The sequence below is a fragment of the Dasypus novemcinctus genome, chromosome 28 (genome assembly GCF_030445035.2).
Source record: "Dasypus novemcinctus isolate mDasNov1 chromosome 28, mDasNov1.1.hap2, whole genome shotgun sequence".
NCBI lineage: Eukaryota > Metazoa > Chordata > Mammalia > Cingulata > Dasypodidae > Dasypus > Dasypus novemcinctus.
Genome location: NC_080700.1, coordinates 9,628,798 through 9,649,380, shown reverse-complemented (window position 1 = coordinate 9,649,380; position 20,583 = coordinate 9,628,798).

Here is a 20,583-nt window from a genome sequence, read left to right as displayed (position 1 = left end):
TGAAACAGCCTGGTCCCGTAGAATTTCCAATGCTGCCTAGCTGCTTCTTTGCAGGAGAAATTATCATGTATGCTCACTCAGCCACCATCTTGCCCCGCCTAGGACTTGGTTTTGTATTGAATGATAATGCAGGGACAGATGCAGGACATTATATATCCTACCATAACCCACTGAATGGACTGGAAAAGAGCATAAACTACAACATAAACTATAACCCATTCTGTGTAGCAATGCTAAAAAGTGTACTCAACAAATGCCATGAATATGCCACACTAATGAAAGAAGTTGTTGATGTGGGAGGAGTGGGAGGTGTGGGGAGTGGGGTATATGGAATCTCTTATATTTTTATTGTAAAACTTTTGTGATTTTGTATCTTTTTAAAAGATAAAAATTAAAAGAAACAAAAAACAGTTTATCTGTTCACAACAGATGAAGCTAGAAATCAATAAAGAGGAAGTACACATATATGGAAGTTAAACAAAACACTCTTAAATATATGTGGGTTAATGAGGAAATTGCCACAGATATTAGTGACTACCCTAAAGTGAAAGAAAATGAGATCACTGGAAACGGACTTTGGCCCAGTGGTTAGGGCGTCCGTCTACCATACGGGAAGTCCACGGTTCAAACCCCGGACCTCCTTGACCCGTGTGGAGGTGGCCATGTGCAGTGCTGATGTGTGCAAGGAGTGCCGTGCCACGCAAGGGTGTCCCCCGTGTGGGGGAGCCCCACGCGCAAGGAGTGCGCCCGTGAGGAAAGCCGCCCAGTGTGAAAAGAAAGCAGCCTGCCCAGGAATGGCGCCGCCCACACTTCCCATGCCACTGACAACAACAGAAGCGGACAAAGAAACAAGACGCAGCCAATAGACACCAAGAACAGACAACCAGGGGAGGGGGGGAAATTAAATAAATAAATAAATCTTTAAAAAAAAAAAAGAAAAAATGAGATCACAACATAACAAATCTTATTGGATGTGGCAAAAGAGTGATATAGGACAATTTATAGTCCTAAAATGACTACATTGGAATCTTGAGGACCTTATGTTGAGTGAAGCAAGCCAAGTATTGAATGACAAATACTACATGACCTCTCTGATATGAAAAAGCAAACTAAGCTGTCTTAGAGAGCTAGAGACTGTGTGTTAGGCTTACAGGAAATTGCGGGTGGAGAGGAAGATTGTGAGCTGATGCCTATATGAGGGAAACCTATAATAAAGTGGAGGTAAGTAGTTGTACAAGGAAGGGATAAGAAGGGAGCATAAGGTTAGTATTGGGTGGGGCTTTGCAGGCTTAAGGGGGTCTAGGGATGGGAAGATGGTACAGATGGCCTAAAGAATTGGAGGGAGGGTTAGGGAGAACAGATGAACATGGGAGATCATCAGGTTTGTGGTTGATACTATAATGTTAATAAAACACTTAAGAAAATACAATAAGTAAGAGTTACTTGTTTAATATGCTTAATGGGAATCATCTCACACAGGGACAGGCTTCTAGGGAATGTGTGAGTCCTCATCTTGTCATAGTGAGTTATATCATTGGATGGAGACCCATACAATGAGGGGGAGGGTGTACCCCCATCCTGGGGAGGTCTAAAGTTCTCAAACATAGGGAATGGTGTCTCTCAAGAGAATTGGTGACACCCAATGGGGGAGGACAGTCTAGTGTGCCAATCCCTCAGCATTGTTACAAGTATCTGTGAATCTGGTCTTTCAAGCAGTGAAGCTCAGTTTTTACTGTGGGCCCTGAAGGGAGGTGGAGAGAGGAATAGAATAGATGGAAGTGGGGTAACTGGGGGACAATGGAAATGTTCCAAGAGACCATGAAATGATGAATATTAGACATGTTAAATCTCACTGAAAATTTTTAAAAGTCTATAAGCTAAAATGTAAACCATAATGTAAACCATAATGTAACTAACATTTTAGAAAATTGTACAATCTAAACTATAAACCATAATGTAAACCAAAATGGAACAATGTTTGGTAGCTATGTTTCAATAACTGCATGTCAGCTGCAGCAAATATAGCATGAACATGTAAAAAGATAATTGCTGGGGAATGGAGAAAAGGGTTTGATGTTGGATATATAGGAGTTCCCTATATTGTATATGTGATTTTACTGTGACCTAAAACTTTTTTGAAGACAAAATTAAAAATTGAAAAAAAAGGATATATACACTGAGTAAGGAATGAAAGAATTTGCCTTGCCACTGTCCATACAGGGCAATACCGATTACAGTGATGAAAGACAAAACATCAAAAGCAAAGTTTTCTGATATTTTTCATTTTTAATAGCCCAATTTATTTTTTACTTTATTTTAGTGTTTCTAAATTAGCATGTATTCTATTTCTAATATTTGAACCTATCATTACTATTTCCCTTTCCTACTAATTGAATTTGGCATTAGGCTTTATTTTTAAAGAAATTTTGGACCACAGAGGGATTCAACTATCACAGGGGAGGAACAATGGTGTGGGGTGTTAGTGATGGGGACACATGGTTGGGAGGGAGTTCTCCAGGGCATGAATATAGGATATATAAAAATGTTCAAGTATTCATTGGATATTTTCATATCCATTAGTTACAGTTACTAATGACAACTGAGAGAGTGCAGAGTTCCAGCCAGGGGAGCTCTGTCACATATCCCAGTGCAACAGCAATGATCCCCCAAGTGCAAGAGCAAAGAACAGTGAAGGATGGCCCAATGATGAGCCCTTGTTACTGATGACTATGCTTATGAGACTGTGTGCCTGAAACTTCAACTAGGCATGAGTTGCTGAATACCTAAGAGTTACCTCCTGAAAGCCTCCATAGTGCTGAAATGTGGCTACTCTCTAAGCCAAACTCAGCCTGTAAATGCATCACCTTCCCTCCGATGTGGGACATGACTCCTGGGGATAAGCCTTCCCGGCATGGGTGGATGTCCACCAATCACTAGCTGGTGATGCAACTAGAAAAAGACCTTGAATAAAAGAGGGAAATGAAGACAAATGAATTTATATGACTAAGAGACTGCAAAAAATATAAGGAGGTTACCAGAGGGTTTGTGCTTATGCATGTCTCATTGGACTTACCCGGGTCTGTTAACAAGGAGGTGAAGATGGTCAACCACCACTCCAGGAAACAAAGAGTGCCAAATTACAAGCAGTAGAATCACGTTCATCAGCCATGTGGGATCTAAGCCCCCTCTCAATTTAGAGGTGGAGGAAATTCTTTCATTCCTTACTCAGTGTATATATCCTTTTTTTTCAATTTTTAATTTTGTCTTCAAAAAAGTTTTAGGTCACAGTAAAATCACCATCCCAGGTTCCACAGGATGGAGGAATAAAATATGGATTAGAGTGGACCTACAGCTATTCCACTATAGATCTATTGTGACTAGCAATAGAAGCAATTGTTGTCATTGGTGTGGAGACAGATGCCATGGTAGTTGCTGAGGGCAAGGAGAGAGAAGAAGAGTTGTTATGTGGGGGAACTTTTGGGACTTGTAGTTGTCATAAATGATATTTCAGGGACAGATGCTAGACATTTTATATCCTGCCATAAACCACTTAATGTAATGGGGGAGGGTATAAACTACAATGTAAACTACAATCCATGTGGTGCAGCAGTGCTCCAAAATGTATTCACCAAATGCAATGAATGTGCCACAATGATGAAAGAGGTTGTTGATGTGGAGGAGAGGGATGGGGTGGAGTGTGGGGTATATGGGAACCTCTTATACTTTTTAATCTGACACTTTTTGTGATCTATGTATCTTTATAAAATAGACAAAATATATAACTAAATAATAAAGCAGAAATTGATAATGGACCTAACCCCAAAAAGAAATAGAAAAAGAGCAATTAAGTAATCCCAAAGAAAGCAGAAGAAAAAATAATAAAGATTAGAGAAGACTTTAATGAAATTGTGAATTAGAAAAAAAGAAAATAAGAAAAAAAGCTTGTTTTTGAGAGTAATGAAATTGATAAAATTTTAGTCAATCTAAAAGAAAAAAGAAAGAAGATGCAAAGAAATAAATTCAGAAATAGAGGGATATAACCACTGATCCCTCAGAAATAAAGAGTATCATAAAAGAATACTTTGAATATCTTTATGTCAACAAAATGGAAAATTTAGATTAAATGGATGAATTTCAAGAAACAGACAATCAACCTGCCCTGATGAAAGAAACGGAAGAAATCAATAGACCAATCACATGTAGTGAGATTTAAATCTTCAGCAAAGACCTCCAGCCAAGGAAAGCCCAGGAGAAGATTGTTTAATGGAAAAATATATATCAATCACTCCATAAAGACATAATGCCAGTCCTGCTCAAATTCTTTGTCAAAACTGAAGGGGAGGGAAAATTACCTAATTCATTATATGATGCCTACATCATGCTAACACAGCCACGGCCACATAAAGAAGCCATAAGATAAGAAACCTACCTATGAATCGCTCTAAAGAACTTAGATGCAAAAAGTACTCAACAAAATACTTGATAATCATATCTACGTATACATCAATCAAAATTTAAATGTTCAAGTTTGTTTTATCCCTAGTATGCAGGGACATTACTACATAAAAATATCAATTAATGTTAATACACCACATTAATTGATCAAAGAGAAAAATCACATGATCATCCCACTGACACAGAAAAGTCTTGGACAAAATATAGCATCGTTTTTTGAACAAAATTACCTTAAAAAAGAGGAATGGAAGTAAATTTCCTCAACATGATAAACGGTATATAGGAAAAACCCACAGTTAACAGCATACTGAATTATGAAATGCTAAAGAATTTCCATGTAAGATCTGGAACAATATAAAGATGCCTACTGTCACTGCTCTTTTGTAACAATATATTAGAAGTATTTGCACAAGCACCTAGGAAAGAAAAAGAAATAAAAATCATCCAAATTGGAAAAGGAGAACTCAATATTTGCAAATGACATGTTCCTATATGTAGAAAGTTCCTAAAATTATATAACAAAAATTTCTAGACCTGATAAACAAGTTCAGTAAAGTGGTAGGATCTAAGTTCAACACTTAATAATCAGTAGCATTTCTGTACAGCTAATGAGAACTCTGAGGAAGAAATCAATTGCAAAATTCCATTTAAAATAGCCAGTAAAAGAATAAAATATCAAGGAATAAAATTAACTGGAGAAGTAATGGACTTGTGCAGAGAAAACTACACAACTTGCTAAAGGAAATCAATGGGGGCCTAAATAAATGTCAGTATATTCCATGTTAGTGGATTGGAAGAGAAAATATTAAGTGACTCTCCTAACTAAATGTATTTACAGATTTAATGTAATCCTAATAAAATTTCAAAAAGCACATTTTTACATACTGGAAAATCCAATTATCAAATTTATTTGGAAGGGTAAGGGGCCTAAATAGCATAAAATATCTTGAAATGGAAAAACAAAATCTGCAGAATTATGCTGTCATTAAAGAATACTACAAATCTACAATATGAAAACTGCATGGTATTGGTACAATGATAGACATACTGACCAATGGAACCAAACTGAGAGTTCAGATAAAAACCTGCAAAAAATTGTCCAGCTACTATTTGAAAATGTCACCAAGCCCATTCAACTGGGACAAAACATTCTCTTCAATAAATAGTGTTTGAAGAACTGGATGTCCATAGCTAAAAAATGAAAAATGATTGCTATGTTAGTTTGAAATTATTTTATGTATCCCAAAATGAGAAATATTGTTTTTATTAACTAATCTATTCTTCTGGGTGTGACGTCCTTTGCATTAAATTCAGTTGAGGGGTCTTTGATTAGATTACTTGATGACATTGACTTAGAGCTTTTATTTGTACAATGTTAGTGAGCCATGACTAAGGTTTTGTTTCTGTCCCCTTGGTGGGCCAGATATAAATGGAAACATAGGGAAAGAATTATAAAAACACAGACACAAGAAGAGATAGCTCTGACATTTTTTAGCTTATTATGTGACAAAAAGGAGAGGGTCACAGCACTGAGGCCCTCGGAAGAAATGAGCTATTTTCCTAATAGCTTACAGCTGAACTTGGGAAGAGAGCAGAACATGTGCGACTGATATAGAAGGCACTGAAAGTAATAATCTCTATGTCAGAGGAGAGAGAACTACAAGATCATTTAAGCATGAAGCCCCAAGAGACTGCCCACATTGTAGCTGAAGAAGGAAGAGTGAGCCTCAGGGAAAACCTAAATATTGAGCAGGCATTGGTGACAATCTTACTTCACCACCTGGAAACATGCCCGGATCAAAAATAACTTTACTGACAATTGGAAGGAGAGGCAAGATGGTGGCTGCGTGAGCTTGCCTGGTAGTGTCTCTGCAGGGGGCGGCTGGGCAGCGTTGAAGGCTCTTTAGGACCGCGCTGTTTCGGGGATTTTTGCTGGTTGGAAGGTGTCTGGACGTCAATTCGGTGGGAAGGTAACAGAGAGGATACGTCTATAATATATAAACGGAGGTCCCAGCTGGGCGTGGGAAGTTCCCTCCTTGGGTGGGCGGAGCCGTGGTAGCGGGCGCTCTTGCAGCTCCGGAGCCGCGGCGGCCAGGGGTATTTGGTTTTTTTTTCCTCTTTCTGGAGGCTTTGCGGTGCTGAGAAATTCGCGGATACTGGGCTGGCTGGTGAGGGATTGTTGGGACAAGACTCCTTAGCAGATTGATTTGGAGAGACAGACGGTGTTTTCTTGTGAAGTGGGGGACATTTTGGTCGCCAGACAGGGGGGGAAGCGCTTCCACCTGGAGCCCCATCCCCACAGGTCCGGCTGCAGATCTGCAACGGAATTGAATTTTGAGCAATAAGGGGACACAATTGGGAGACTGTTGTAGGGTGCAGTGAGGGAGGAGGACACGTCTGGAAGCAGATTGGGGAATATTTTGCGAAGTTTGGGATTTCGGATCTTAGAGTCTGTTTTCCGAATTTCCAGCTGAAGCCCACCCCACCCGGTGGGGCTTGGGATCTGGGTCATTGAACTGGCCGTGGTGTAGAGGCGCCCTCAAGTGGCCGTTGCATGGGAGCACAGGGAGCAAGCTGTCCAAAGGCTGATACCCTGAGGTGTAGGTGAATTTCAGGGATCAGACATTCAATATAGAATTCGCGGATCTGGCTTCCCCCATGGGGCTGGCACCCAGCTACGGGGATCCCTGAGGGCTGTGTTGCACTGCGGGGCTCCTAAGCTTTCCGTGGACCAGATTTGAGGTTGGCAGGTCTGGGTCCCCTGGACTCCGGCGGTCCACACCCCAGACTCACACCTCTTGAGTCTTCAGTGTCTCAGACTTTCCACCCCTGAATCCATCACGCTCTGGGGTCCACCTGGGATCCTTGAGTGCTCTGGACCTTAACCTTTGTGTTTTATCTATATTGGTTCATATTGTTTTGTTTTTATTTTCACTTTATCTTATTTTTTACTCTGTTTGATGCCCTGATTGCTAATATTGCATTATCCCCTAGTCTTTTCTCCTAGCGTGTCCCCCAAAGTCCTTTTTTTTTTTATACAGTTATTTAGGGGTTTTTTTGGTTGTTGTTTTAGATAGTGTTGCAATTGTGACACGTGTATACCTGTATCGCTCTTCCCCCTATCTGTTCCCCACCGTTTGCTTATCCTCTTTTTCTTTCTTCCTTTCTTCTTGTCTTTCTTTTTTTCTTTATTATAATTAGTTTTTTTTTTCTTTTGGTTTTCTCTTTTCCTCTTGTCCCTCATTTTCCACTTATTTTATTTTAATTCAAGTACACAATAGGTGCTACAGGGAACACCTCACATTTGCTGGGTTTTCCCATCCTCCATTGCCTCATTTTTGTGTGAACTGATTTAGGCTACCTACACTATCCCCCTTCCCCTGCATCTTGATATCCACTATCATCTACTGTCTCTACTATATTCCACCCCCCACCTCCCATTCTTTGATCCACAAAGTGTCTAACTCTTAATTTCTAATACCTTTGTTCTGTTTTCTGTCTGTTATCCACTCTTGAAACTATTACCTTTCTTTTCTTTTTCCCTCTCTCATGAAAACAATAGCTTTGTAGTTGATACCATATTCCGCCCATATTCAGTCATCTACTTCATAAAAGGTACTCTACCTACAGCTATAACTCTATACAATCTACATGAATCTAACCTCCATCCTCCCAGATCTCATATTCTTGCTTTGTTAACATACATTACTAATACTACTTTACACTTTTCCCTTGCTGACACAATTGCCTTTCCCCAACACTAATACTTTCTTCTAAAGTGAACTTAACCAACAACAAGTAACTTGAATAAGAAGAAAAAAGTGACAAAAAGAAGATATAACACCTATGCAAAAATAACAACTAATTAACCTCCAAAAGCAGACAAAGAAGCTAAGGAACTGATTAAATTCGTCAAAATAAAGAGATGACCAGAAAGCAACAAAAATCTACAAACCAAACCAATAATCAGGAAAACATGACTGAATCCAATCAACAAACCAATAATCACGAAGGGGAGCAAAACTTGGCACAAGCAATGAAAGAACTCAGAATATTTATCACCGACAAATTTGATGCAGTAATGAAAGAGGTTAACAACATGAAGACATCACTTGGAGGGGAAATTGCAGACATACGCAAAAACATAACAGATATAATGGGAATGAACACCACAGTTCAAGAAATCAAAAATACACTTGCAGCAAATATCAGCAGACTAGAAGAGACAGAGCAGAGAATTAGTGATGTGGAAGACAGTACATCAGAAATCAAACAGATAGTAGAAGGGGTCAATAAGAAGATAGAAAAAATCCAATTAGGATTTAGGGACCTGAATGACAATGCAAAACGCTCAAACATACGTATTATAGGCAATCCAGAAGGTGAAGAGAAGGGAAAGGGGTCAGAAGGAGTGTTGCAGGAAATAATGGCTGAAAACTTCCCAAATCTACTGAAAGAGACAGATGTACATATCCAAGAAGCACAGCGCACTCCACAAGTCATAAACCCCAACAGGCCCACCCCAAGACATATACTTATCAAATTATCCAAATCTCAAGACAAAGAGAAAATCCTAAAAGCAGCAAGAGAAAAGAAAACCATCACATACAAGGGAAGCTCAATTAGATTAAGTGCTGATTTCTCTTCTGAAACCATGGAGGCAAGAAGACAGTGGTATGATATAGTCAAGGTACTAAAGGAAAAAAACTTCCAACCAAGAATACTCTATCCAGCTAAATTAGTATTCAAACATGAAGGAGAGTTCAAAATATTCACAGACAAACAGAAACTGAAAGAGTATACCAACAAGAAACCTCCCCTTCAAGAAATTCTAAAGGGAGTTCTGCAGGAAGAAAGGAAAAAACAGGAAAGGCAAAGTTGGAGGAGAGTATAAGACCAACAACAAAAAAAAAAAGACAAAAAAATATATACAAACAAAATATGACAAACACAAATCCAATCAAAATATGGCTAACACAAATAATTCCTTGATAGTAATAACACTGAATGTCAACGGATTAAACTCACCTATCAAAAGATTCAGACTGGGACATTGGATAAGGAAATATGACCCATCCATATGCTGTCTACAAGAGACACATCTTAGACCCAGAGACGCATGGAGATTGAAAGTGAATGGCTGGAAAACAATCATACAAGCTAACAATAACCAAAAAAAGGCAGGAGTAGCTATATTAATATCAGACAAAATAGACTTAAAATGTGAAACAATTGTGAGAGACAAAGAAGGATACTACATTTTAGTGAAAGGGAAAATCTGTCAAGAAGATCGAACAATCATAAATATCTATGCCCCTAACAAGGGTGCCTCTAAATACGTCAGGCAAACGCTGGAAAAACTAAGTGAAAGAATAGATACATCTACACTTATAGTGGGGGATTTTAATACACCACTATCAACTCTGGACAGAACATCTCAAAAGAGAATCACCAAAGAAACAAAACATCTGAATAGTATATTAGAGGAGATTGATCTAATAGACATATATAGATCGCTACACCCAAACACAGCAGGATATACATTTTTCTCAAGCGCACATGGATCATTCTCCAAGATAGATCATATGCTAGGCCACAAAGAAAGGCTGAACGAATTCAGAAAGATTGAAATCATACAAAACATTATCTCTGACCACAGCGGAGTCAAGCTGGAGATTTGCAAGGGACAGAAGCCCAGATTTCACACCACGATTTGGAAATTAAACAGCACACTCTTAGAAAAACAGTGGGTCAAAGAGGAAATCTCAAAAGAAATCAATGACTACCTTGAAACAAATGATAATGATAACACAACATACCAAAATTTATGGGATGCAGCAAAAGCAGTACTGAGAGGGAAGTTTATAGCCATAAATTCATATATCAAAAAAGAAGAAAGAGCAAAAATTGAAGAACTAACTGCACATTTGAAGGAATTAGAAAAACAACAACAAAGTAGCTCAACAAGAAGAAGAAGGAAGGAAATAACAAAGATAAGAGCAGAACTAAATGAAATAGAAAATAAGAAACACTTGAACAGATAAACAAGACCAAGAGCTGGTTTTTTGAGAAGATTAACAAAATTGACAAACCTTTAGCAACACTAACAAAGAAAAAAAGAGAGAAAATGCAAATACACAAAATAAGAAATGAGAAAGGCGATATCACCACTGACCCCACAGAAATAAAGACTATCATAAGAGGATATTTTGAAAAACTATATTCCAACAAAAATGACAATCTAGAGGAAATGGACAAATTCCTAGAAACACATAAGCAGCCCATATTGACGAAAGAAGAAATTGATGATCTTAACAAACCAATCACAAGCAGAGAGATAGAATTGGTTATCAAAAATCTCCCAACTAAGAAGAGCCCAGGGCCAGATGGCTTCACAGGTGAATTCTACAAAACATTCCGGAAAGAACTGACACCAATCCTGCTGAAACTATTCCAAAACATTGAAACGGAAAGAACATTACCCAACTCCTTCTATGATGCCAACATTACCCTAGTACCAAAGCCAAACAAAGACATCACAAGAAAGTAAAATTACAGACGAATTTCTCTAATGAACCTAGACGCAAAAATACTTAACAAATACTTTCTAATCATATTCAACAACACATTAAACATTATACACCACGACCAAGTGGGATTCATCCCAGGTATGCAAGGATGGTTCAACATAAGAAAATCAATCAACGTAATACACCATATAAACAGATTGAAGGAAAAAAATCACATGATTATATCTATTGATGCAGAAAAAGCATTTGACAAAATACAGCACCCTTTCTTGATAAAAACACGCCAAAAGATTGGAATACAAGGGAATTTTTTGAACATGATAAAGAGTATATATGAAAAACCTAAAGCCAATATTGTTTACAATGGAGAAATCCTAGACTCCTTCCCTCTAAACTCAGGAACAAGACAAGGATGCCCACTGTCTCCGCTCCTATTTAATATTGTCTTAGAAGTACTTGCAGGAGCACTGAGGCAATAACCAGAAATAAAAGGCATTAAAATTGGAAAGGAAGAAGTCAAAATTTCATTATTTGCAGATGACATGATCCTATACATAGAAAACCCTGAGAGATCTACAACGAAGATTCTAGAACTCATAAATGAGTTTAGTAAAGTCACAGGTTATAAGATCAATGCGCAAAAATCAGTAGCATTTCTGTACACCAATAATGAGCAAGATCAGGAGGAAATCAAGAAACAAATACCATTCACAATAGTAAATAAAAAAATCAAATACTTAGGAATAAATTTAACTAAAGAGGTAAGAACTTATACAACGAGAATTATACAAGATTGTTCAAGGAAATCAAAGAAGACCTAAATAAATGGAAGACTATTCCTTGTTCATGGATAGGAAGACTGAACATTATTAAGATGTCTATCCTACCAAAACTGATCTACACATTCAATACAATCCCAATAAAAATCAACGCAGCCTTCTTTAAGGAACTAGAAAAACTAACTATGAAATTTATTTGGAAAGGAAAGAGACCCCGAATAGCCAAAGACATACTGAAAAAGAAAAACGAAATTGGAGGAATCACACTACCTGACTTCAAAACATACTATAAAGCTACGGTGGTGAAAACAGCATGGTATTGGCATAAGGAGAGACACATAGACCAATGGAATCGAATTGAAAGCTCTGATATAGAACCTCACATATACAGCCACATAATATTCGATAAAGCCACCAAACCCTCTCAATTGGGAGAGAGTGGCCTATTCAACAAATGGTGTCTGGAGAACTGGATAGCCATATGTAGAAGAATGAAAGAAGATTACCATCTCACACCTTATACAAAGATCAACTCAAGATGGATCAAAGACCTAAATATAAGATCCAAGACCATAAAAACCTTAGAAAGCAGTGTAGGGAAACATCTACAGGACCTTGTAATAGGAAATGGATTTATGAATATCTCACCAAAAGCATGAGCAGCAAAAGAACTAATAGATAAATGGGACTTCCTCAAAATTAAAGCCTTCTGCACCTCAAAGGTGTTTGTCAAGAAAGTAAAAAGGGAGCCCACACAGTGGGAGAAAATATTTGGCAATCATATATCTGATAAGAAACTTATAACTTGCATATAAAAAACTCCTATATCTTGAAAATAAAAAGATAAACAACCCATTTAAAAAATGGGAAAAAGACTTAAACAGACACTTCTCCGAAGAAGAAATACAAATGGCAAGAAAGCACATGAAAAAATGTTCCAAATCTCTAGCTATCAGGGAAATGCAAAACAAAACTACAATGAGATACCATCTTACACACATAAGATTGGCAGCTATGAAAAAAACAGAAGAATACAAGTGCTGGAGAGGATGTGAAGGAAGGGGAACACTCATCCACTGCTGGTGGGAATGCAGAAGGATCCAACCATTCTGGAGGACAGTATGGCGGTTTCTCAAAAAACTAGCCATAGATTTGCCATATGACCCAGCAATACCACTGCTGGGTATATACCCAGCAGAACTGAAAACAAGGACACAAACCGATATATGTACACCAATGTTCATAGCAGCATTGTTCACTATTGCCAAAAGTTGGAATCAACCCAAATGCCCATCAACAGATGAGTGGATCAATAAAATGTGGTATATACACACAATGGAATACTACTCGGCTGTAAGAACAAACACACTACAAACACATGTGATAACATGGATGAATCTTGAGAACCTTATGTTGAGTGAAGCAACCCAGACATTGAAGGACAAATACTACATGACCTCAATGATATGAAATAAACAAGCTGCCCTAGATAGCAAGAGACTGAACGATAGGCTTGCAGGAAATCGGAGGGTGGAGGAAGGATATGAGCCGATGTCTGCAGGGGTGGAATTTAGGACGAGATGGTGGTAAGTATGAACACAAAGAAGAGATAAAATGGGGGCAAGGGGTTGCCTTTGGTTGGGGCTTTACGGGTTTGAGGGTGGCTGGGGAGGGATGGTTGGGTAACGTTGCCCAAAAGCGGGGGGAGGGAGGGGGAGCATACGAACACAGGAGAGGGTCAGGAGGTGGTGGAGAGTAAAATGCTGAGAAAATCATATCAAAATATAATAAAGAGGGTTACCTGTTTGGAATGCTCGGAGGGGAGGGTCTGATGCAGGACGGGCTCCTGGGGAATGCCTAAATGCTCATTCTGCCAGAGTGGGTGACACCATGGGGTAGAATCCCAAGTAGTGAGAGTGGGGGTGGACCCACATCCTGGGGAGGACTGGTGCCACCAAATAGAGGGAACTGTATCCCTCGAGAGAAAGGGTGGCTCCCAGGGCATTGGGGCAGTTGAGCAGGTTAGGCCCTGAACAGTGTTCCATCTATTTCTGGAAGTGGCTCCTCAGGAAACGGAGGTTGGCTGTCACTGTGGGCACCAAGGTGGAAGGGAAAATGGACGTTACATATGTGGAACCAAAGTGAAGGGGGGGCAAGAGAGGAGTTTTTTGAGAGTACACAGGGATGGATATGGGACATGTAATATTACACCATAACTTATAGGAGATGACAGACTGATAATGTAGATCATAATGTAAAACATAGGATAACTAAAAATGTAAAGAACTGTGTATCCTAAAGTATGCACCATAATGTAAGCACAGATATTACCTTGTTGGAAAGCTAATGTCTCAGACTCTGTACATCACCTTAAGTAAATATGATGTGAATAGGGTGTAAGAGTATTGCTGTGGAAGGAAAGGGGTTTTGTGGTGGATGTATGGGAGTGCTGTATGTTGTATATATGCATTGCTGTGGTCTGGGACTCCTGTGAAGAAATGCTGAATAATTAGGGGGGGAAAAAAAAAAAAAGGATAGGATGTGGAATTTTTTCAAGTCAACATTCTTTATCTAAGTTCTTTATCTAACTTTATCCAAGTTCTTTATCTATCCTTTAAACCCATCACTATATGCCATTCCCTAGTATGGGACCATGACATTATATTGGGCTTCAAATTTCGGGGAGCTCTGGACCACAGAGTGTCTCAACAAGGGCAATGGAGGGATACTGGTATGGGATACCAATGACAGGTGATATATGGCTGACAGGGAGCTGTACAGAACATATATCCAGGGGGCATCGTAATGATTGGATATACTCATAGTGGCAACAATTAAAAACCACAGCAGGGGGGGTGCTGGGTTCCTGGCCAGTGGTGCTCTGTCGTGGTCCCTAGGGGAGCAGCGACAGTCTCCCAGGTACAGCGGCGGGGACCAGGAGGGAGTGAGGGTTCAACAGTGAGCCCCTGATGCTAATGACTATGCTTGTGAGCTGATAAACCTAAAATAAGAACAAGGCCTAGAGCAACATTGTGCCTGGGAATTTCCTCCTGTCAGCCTTCATGTTACTCAAATGTGGCCAGTCTCGAAGCCAAACTCAGCATGTAAATGCAATGCCTTCCCTCCAGCGTGGGACATGACACCCGGGGACGAGCCTCCCTGGCAACGAGGGACCACTATCAAATACCAACTGATGATGCAACTGGAAAAGGACCTTATATGGAAGGTTCAATGCGGATCAGCAGAATATCCATGTCTACATAAAATAACATGACTTTAAAATGCTGTTTGACCTAAAGTAAGGGGGAAATGGAAAGGAGAAATGAGTTTATATGGCTACGAGTTTCTAAAAGAGTCTGGAGGCTGGCAGAAGGATTGCCCTCATGCACAACTGAGCAGAGTCAGAGAGACAGATAAAGAAGATACAACCCCCAGATATTGGTTCCTTTGAAGGCTAAAGAGACCCATGAGAGTTATGGCCATGGCCGATGGGGTTAACTACCAGGGCAGATGGCCCCTCATTGGAAATGGTGTTTATGTGTGATGAATCTGGACTCAGATGGGATCTCCCTTCATAAAACTTTCATGCTAATGTGCTGGAGGTGCAGTTAACATTGGGATTTAGGGTATATTTAGGGGATTTGAATCTCTGGACTGACAGTGTGATGGCCGGGTCCTGAGCCTCGGCGGACTCCAGCACCTACAATCTGATTTGTTGGACTTGCCACACTCAGCTAAGATGGAGTTGAAGAAGGACAATCACCACACCATGGAGCCTAGAGTGATTACAACTGAAAGTGGGAGGATTGCATCCAGCATCCATGTGGAATTTGAGCCTCCTCGTGACATAGAGGTGCAGTGGACACAACCAATGCAATGTCCACATAGAAGAGGTGGTATTGGATTGAGAAAAGTGGACATGGTGGACGATGGGTATGGGGAAAGGTAGGAAGAGATGAGAGGTGGAGGTGTCTTTGGGACGTGGAGCTGCCCTGGATGGTGCTTCAGGGGCAATCACTGGACATTGTAAATCCTCACAGGGCCCACTGGATGGAATGGAGGAGAGTGTGGGCCATGATGTGGACCATTGACTATGGGGTGCAGAGGAGCCCAGAGATGTACTTACCAAATCCAATGGATGTGTCGTGATGATGGGAACGAGTGTTTTGGGGGGGAGAGGGGGGGTGGGGGGGGTGGAGTTGAATGGGACCTCACATATATATTTTTGATGTAATATTATTACAAAGTCAATAAAAAAAATAACTTTACTGAGAAAGTATTTTTGATGGTGCCTTGGTTTGGACTTTTCATAGCCTTGGAAAGATAAGATTTAACTCAAATAAGTTTCCTGTATAAAATCCAACCAATTTTTGGTCCTTTGCATTAGATGCCATTTGGCAAATGAAAACAATCACCATCTCATATCCTATAGAAAAATTAACATGAGTCCTAAATATAAGAGCTAAGCCTATAAAGCTCCTAGAAGATAATGTAGGGAAGCATCTATGAGATATGGTGGTAATGAAATGGTTTCATAAACTTTATACCCAATGCACAAGCAAGGAAAGATAAAACAGTTAAATGGGTCCTTATCAAAATTTACAACAAAAGAACAAAAAAACTTAAGTGCTTCAAAGAAGTTTGTCAAGAAAGAGAAAAGACAGCTTGTTCAATGGGAGAAAATATTTGGGAAGCACCAATCTTATATGGGTCTAATATCTAACATATAACAATATTTACATCTTGAAAATAAAAACAATGACCCATTTAAAAATGGGCAAGATATTTGAATATATGGGCACTTTTCCAGAGAGAAAATACAAGTGGCTAAAAACCATGAAAAGATATTTGCCATCACCAGCTATTAGGGAAATGCAAATTAAATCTAAAATGAGTTACCCTTACACCTATTAGATTGGCACCTACTAAAAAAATTACAAACAAAATCAAACCTACAAGAGTTAGAGAGAAATGGGAACACTCTACTGCTGGTGGGAATTTAGAATAGTGAAGCCATTGTGGAGGATAGATTGAGGGCTCCTAAGGAAGCTAAATATAGAATTGCCACATGATACAGCAATCCCAGCTTCTAGGTATATGTCCAGAAGAGTTGAAAGCAGGGAACATGAACAGATATATGCACACCAATGTTCATTGTGGTATTATTCACAATTAACAAGAATTGGAAGCAGCCTAAGTGTCCATCATTTGATGAATGGATGAATCCGATGCAGTATATACATATGATGGAAAGTTACTCAGTTGTAAGAAGGAATGAAACATTGGCACATCCAACTACAAAGATGAATACTGAAGACCTTCTGTTGGTTGAAGTAAGCCAGTCACTCAAGTACAAATATTGAATGATCTCACTGATATGAACTAAGGATATTGAGTAGACTGGTAGAGGTAGAGTCTTGAAAATGTGTTATCAAGAATTAGAAAAGGAGTAACAGTGGTGAGACTATGCTCAATCTGGACAGAATCTACGAAAAGATTGATGGGGGAGTTTGGCTGTGGATAAGGGTGATGGTGGTGCTGTGATGACTGTGGTTGATGAAGTTGGTGTGTGTGAGTGGGGTATGTGCATGGGGTTGGTGAATCCATAGACCTGGGAGGAGGGCTGGAGGTAGTAACACTTGAACCCTAGGGAGATAGAGAAATGTGGTTGAGAATACAATTGCAGGAGTGTTCTTTGCACAACTATGGCAGGGGAGGATCACTGATGCAGGGTGTTGGTGAGGGGGTATGTGTGGGTAATAGTACACCTGGGGCATGCCTCTGTGGAATATTAATGTGTTCGTGTGGTCCTTGGGTGTTATTGCAGGAGATGGAGACCCACACGATAAGCAACAATATATTAAATTTCTTTTCTGAAAGCCTGCTATATTTGTTAATATTGTGGCAAAAATATTTAGTGTACATAGACAGTACCTAATAAAAGTAATAAAAGTAAAAGGACATTATGCCAAGACAATGCTTGTACTTATGAATCTTGTTCTTGTAAAATTGAAACTTAGCCTAATAACATTTATTGCCTAAGAGATATCACCTGAAAACCTTCCTTGTTACTTAAATTAGCCTCTCTTCAAGCCAAATTCAGCAAACAAATTAATATCCATGGTGTGGAACAGGATTCCCAGGTGTAAGTCTCCCTGGCACCAAGGGATTATTAACAACTGACAACCAGTGATGCATTTCAAAAAACACCTTGATCAAAAGGGGGAAAATTAAACACAAATGCGGTGGCTTGCTCGTTCGGTAGAGGTGGGGTCTGGCTGCGGACGAGGGGTCGGTCCAGCTCTGGACGAGGGGTCGGTCCTGCTTGGGATGAGGGGTTGGTCCCACTTGGGATGAGGGGTCGGTCCGGCAGCAGACGAGGGATCGGTCTCACAAGGGGTTGCGCGGTTCGGCTGACGGGGTCGCCCGGCGAAGCCGGCGACGAAGGGGTCGCCCGGAGAAGCAGGCGATGAAGGGGTCGCCCGGAGAAGCAGGCGACGAACTGGGGACAAGGGAGGCCAGGCCCTTGTCGGGGGCTCTCAGGACTGGAGGGCGCACGGCAGAAGAACTACCATGGAGACAAGGTAAACATGCAAGTCCACTTTACTGAGGGAGAGGCAAAAGTTTTATAGGGGCTGGGGAAGGCTGATTGGTCGAAGCCATGCCCTGTTCTGATCGGTTGCCGGTGAAAGGTAAGTGGGCGGTACTGGACGGGGGAGGGGTGGTGGTTAGGGATTGGCTGTCGCTGTTGCTGGGGGAAGGGGCAGGGTTTAGGGATTGGTGGCTGCTATTGCTGGGGTGGAGGGCAGACTTGAGTTTCCCGCCCACGCCTGGCTGTTGCTGCTGTCGGGGGAGGGGAAAAGGGCAGACTGGATTTTTCCGCCCTGCGCCTGCGCAGGGAGAAGGAAGAAGAAGGGTGCCGCCCCACAAGGCATCGTGTGGCGCCATCCGGGAGGAGGGGCAGCCACGGAAGCATGGCTGCCGAGAAGGGGAGACCCGAGGGCACTCTGCGCCCATGCCGAGCTTCCTTCAGGGGTGGCGGTGAGTCCGACCAGCCACCCTATTATGGGGGCAGCGGCTTGGCCTGCCGCAGTTGCTCCCCCGCCAGGCCAGCAAACCACACTTCAGCCAGAGGGGTGACCACACACAAAGAAGATTTTAAGGCTAAGAGATTGAAAATGAGTAGAGCGATCATTCCAGAGGCTATACTTATGCATGTCTAATGCAGCTTTCACTAACTGCTACAGTAAACAATGTCTTAAACAAGGCTGCTCTTGAAGGTTCTAGAGACATCTGGGTACTTTAGGCAAGGCACAAAACCCCTTGAAATTAGTATCCCATCTATGGTCCTTACCTTGAAATATATGATAGCCCTATTACCAAATATAACAGAGTTAGTCTCACTGGTAATTTTCCTACACATGATTCATGTACACTTTTTATTTAAACTTATAATTGCACTGCAGCCATTAAATATATGCCCCAGAGACTCAAATGTTTGGTCAGTTCATATGCCACTTCAGCCCTGAATATCAGTAGAGTTACAGCATACATACATCTACTTTCCAGTTGATCAGACTCACTGAAAACAAGAAATGAAATGATGATGATGGACAATCCCCATTCAAAAGAGCAAAGAGTACCTACATTGGCAAGCAAAACATTTCCTTCCATTTGAACCATAAAATCTAAGGCCCTTCTAAATCAGAAGCAGAGTGGGTACTACCTTCCCCAAATCCTCCAGACTGAGGAATGAATAAACATAAGGGGATAATGCAACCATGAACCAAAGTAGATTTATTATTATTATATTAATGAAAGAACTTGTAAAATTGATATTAAAAAAAGTGGTTACAAGAGTTGGTTAGATATGTCCAGGGTGCATGGCAATGTTTGGATATACTCATAGTGGCAACAATTAAAAACCACAGTAGGGGGGGTACTGGGTTCCTGGCCAGTGGTGCTCTGTCGTGGTCCCTAGGGGAGCAGCGACAGTCTCCCAGGTACAGTGGTGGGGACCGGGAGGGAGTGAGGGTTCAACAGTGAGCCCCTGATACTAATGACTATGCTTGTGAGCTGATAAACCCAAAATAATAACAAGGCCTAGAGCAACTTTGTGCCTGGGAATTTCCTTCTGTCAGCCTTCATGTTACTCAAATGTGGCCAGTCTCGAAGCCAAACTCAGCATGTAAATGCAATGCCTTCCCCCCAGCGTGGGACATGACACCCGGGGATGAGCCTCCCTGGCAACGAGGGACCACTATCAACTACCAACTGATGATGCAACTGGAAAATGACCTTATACGGAAGGTTCAATGCGGATCAGCAGAATATCCATGTCTACATAAAATACCATGACTTTAAAATGCTGTTTGACCTAAAGTAAGGGGGAAATGGAAAGGAGAAATGAGTTTATATGGCTACGAGTTTCTAAAAAAGAGTCTGGAGGCTGGCAGAAGGTTTGCCCTCATGCACAACTGAGCAGAGTCAGAGAGACAGATAAAGCAGATACAACCCCCAGATATTGGTTCCTTTGAGGGCTAAAGAGACCCATGGGAGTTATGGTCATGGCCGATGGGGTTAACTACCAGGGCAGATGGCCCCTCTTTGGAAATGGTGTTTATGTGTGATGAATCTGGACTCAGATGGGATCTCCCTTCATAAGACTTTCATGCTAATGTGCTGGAGGTGCAGTTAATGTTGGGGTTTAAGATATATTTAGGGGATTTGAATCTCTGGACTGACAATGTGATAGCCAGATCCTGAGCCTCAACAGACTCCAGCACCTACAATCTGATTTATTGGACTTACCACACTCA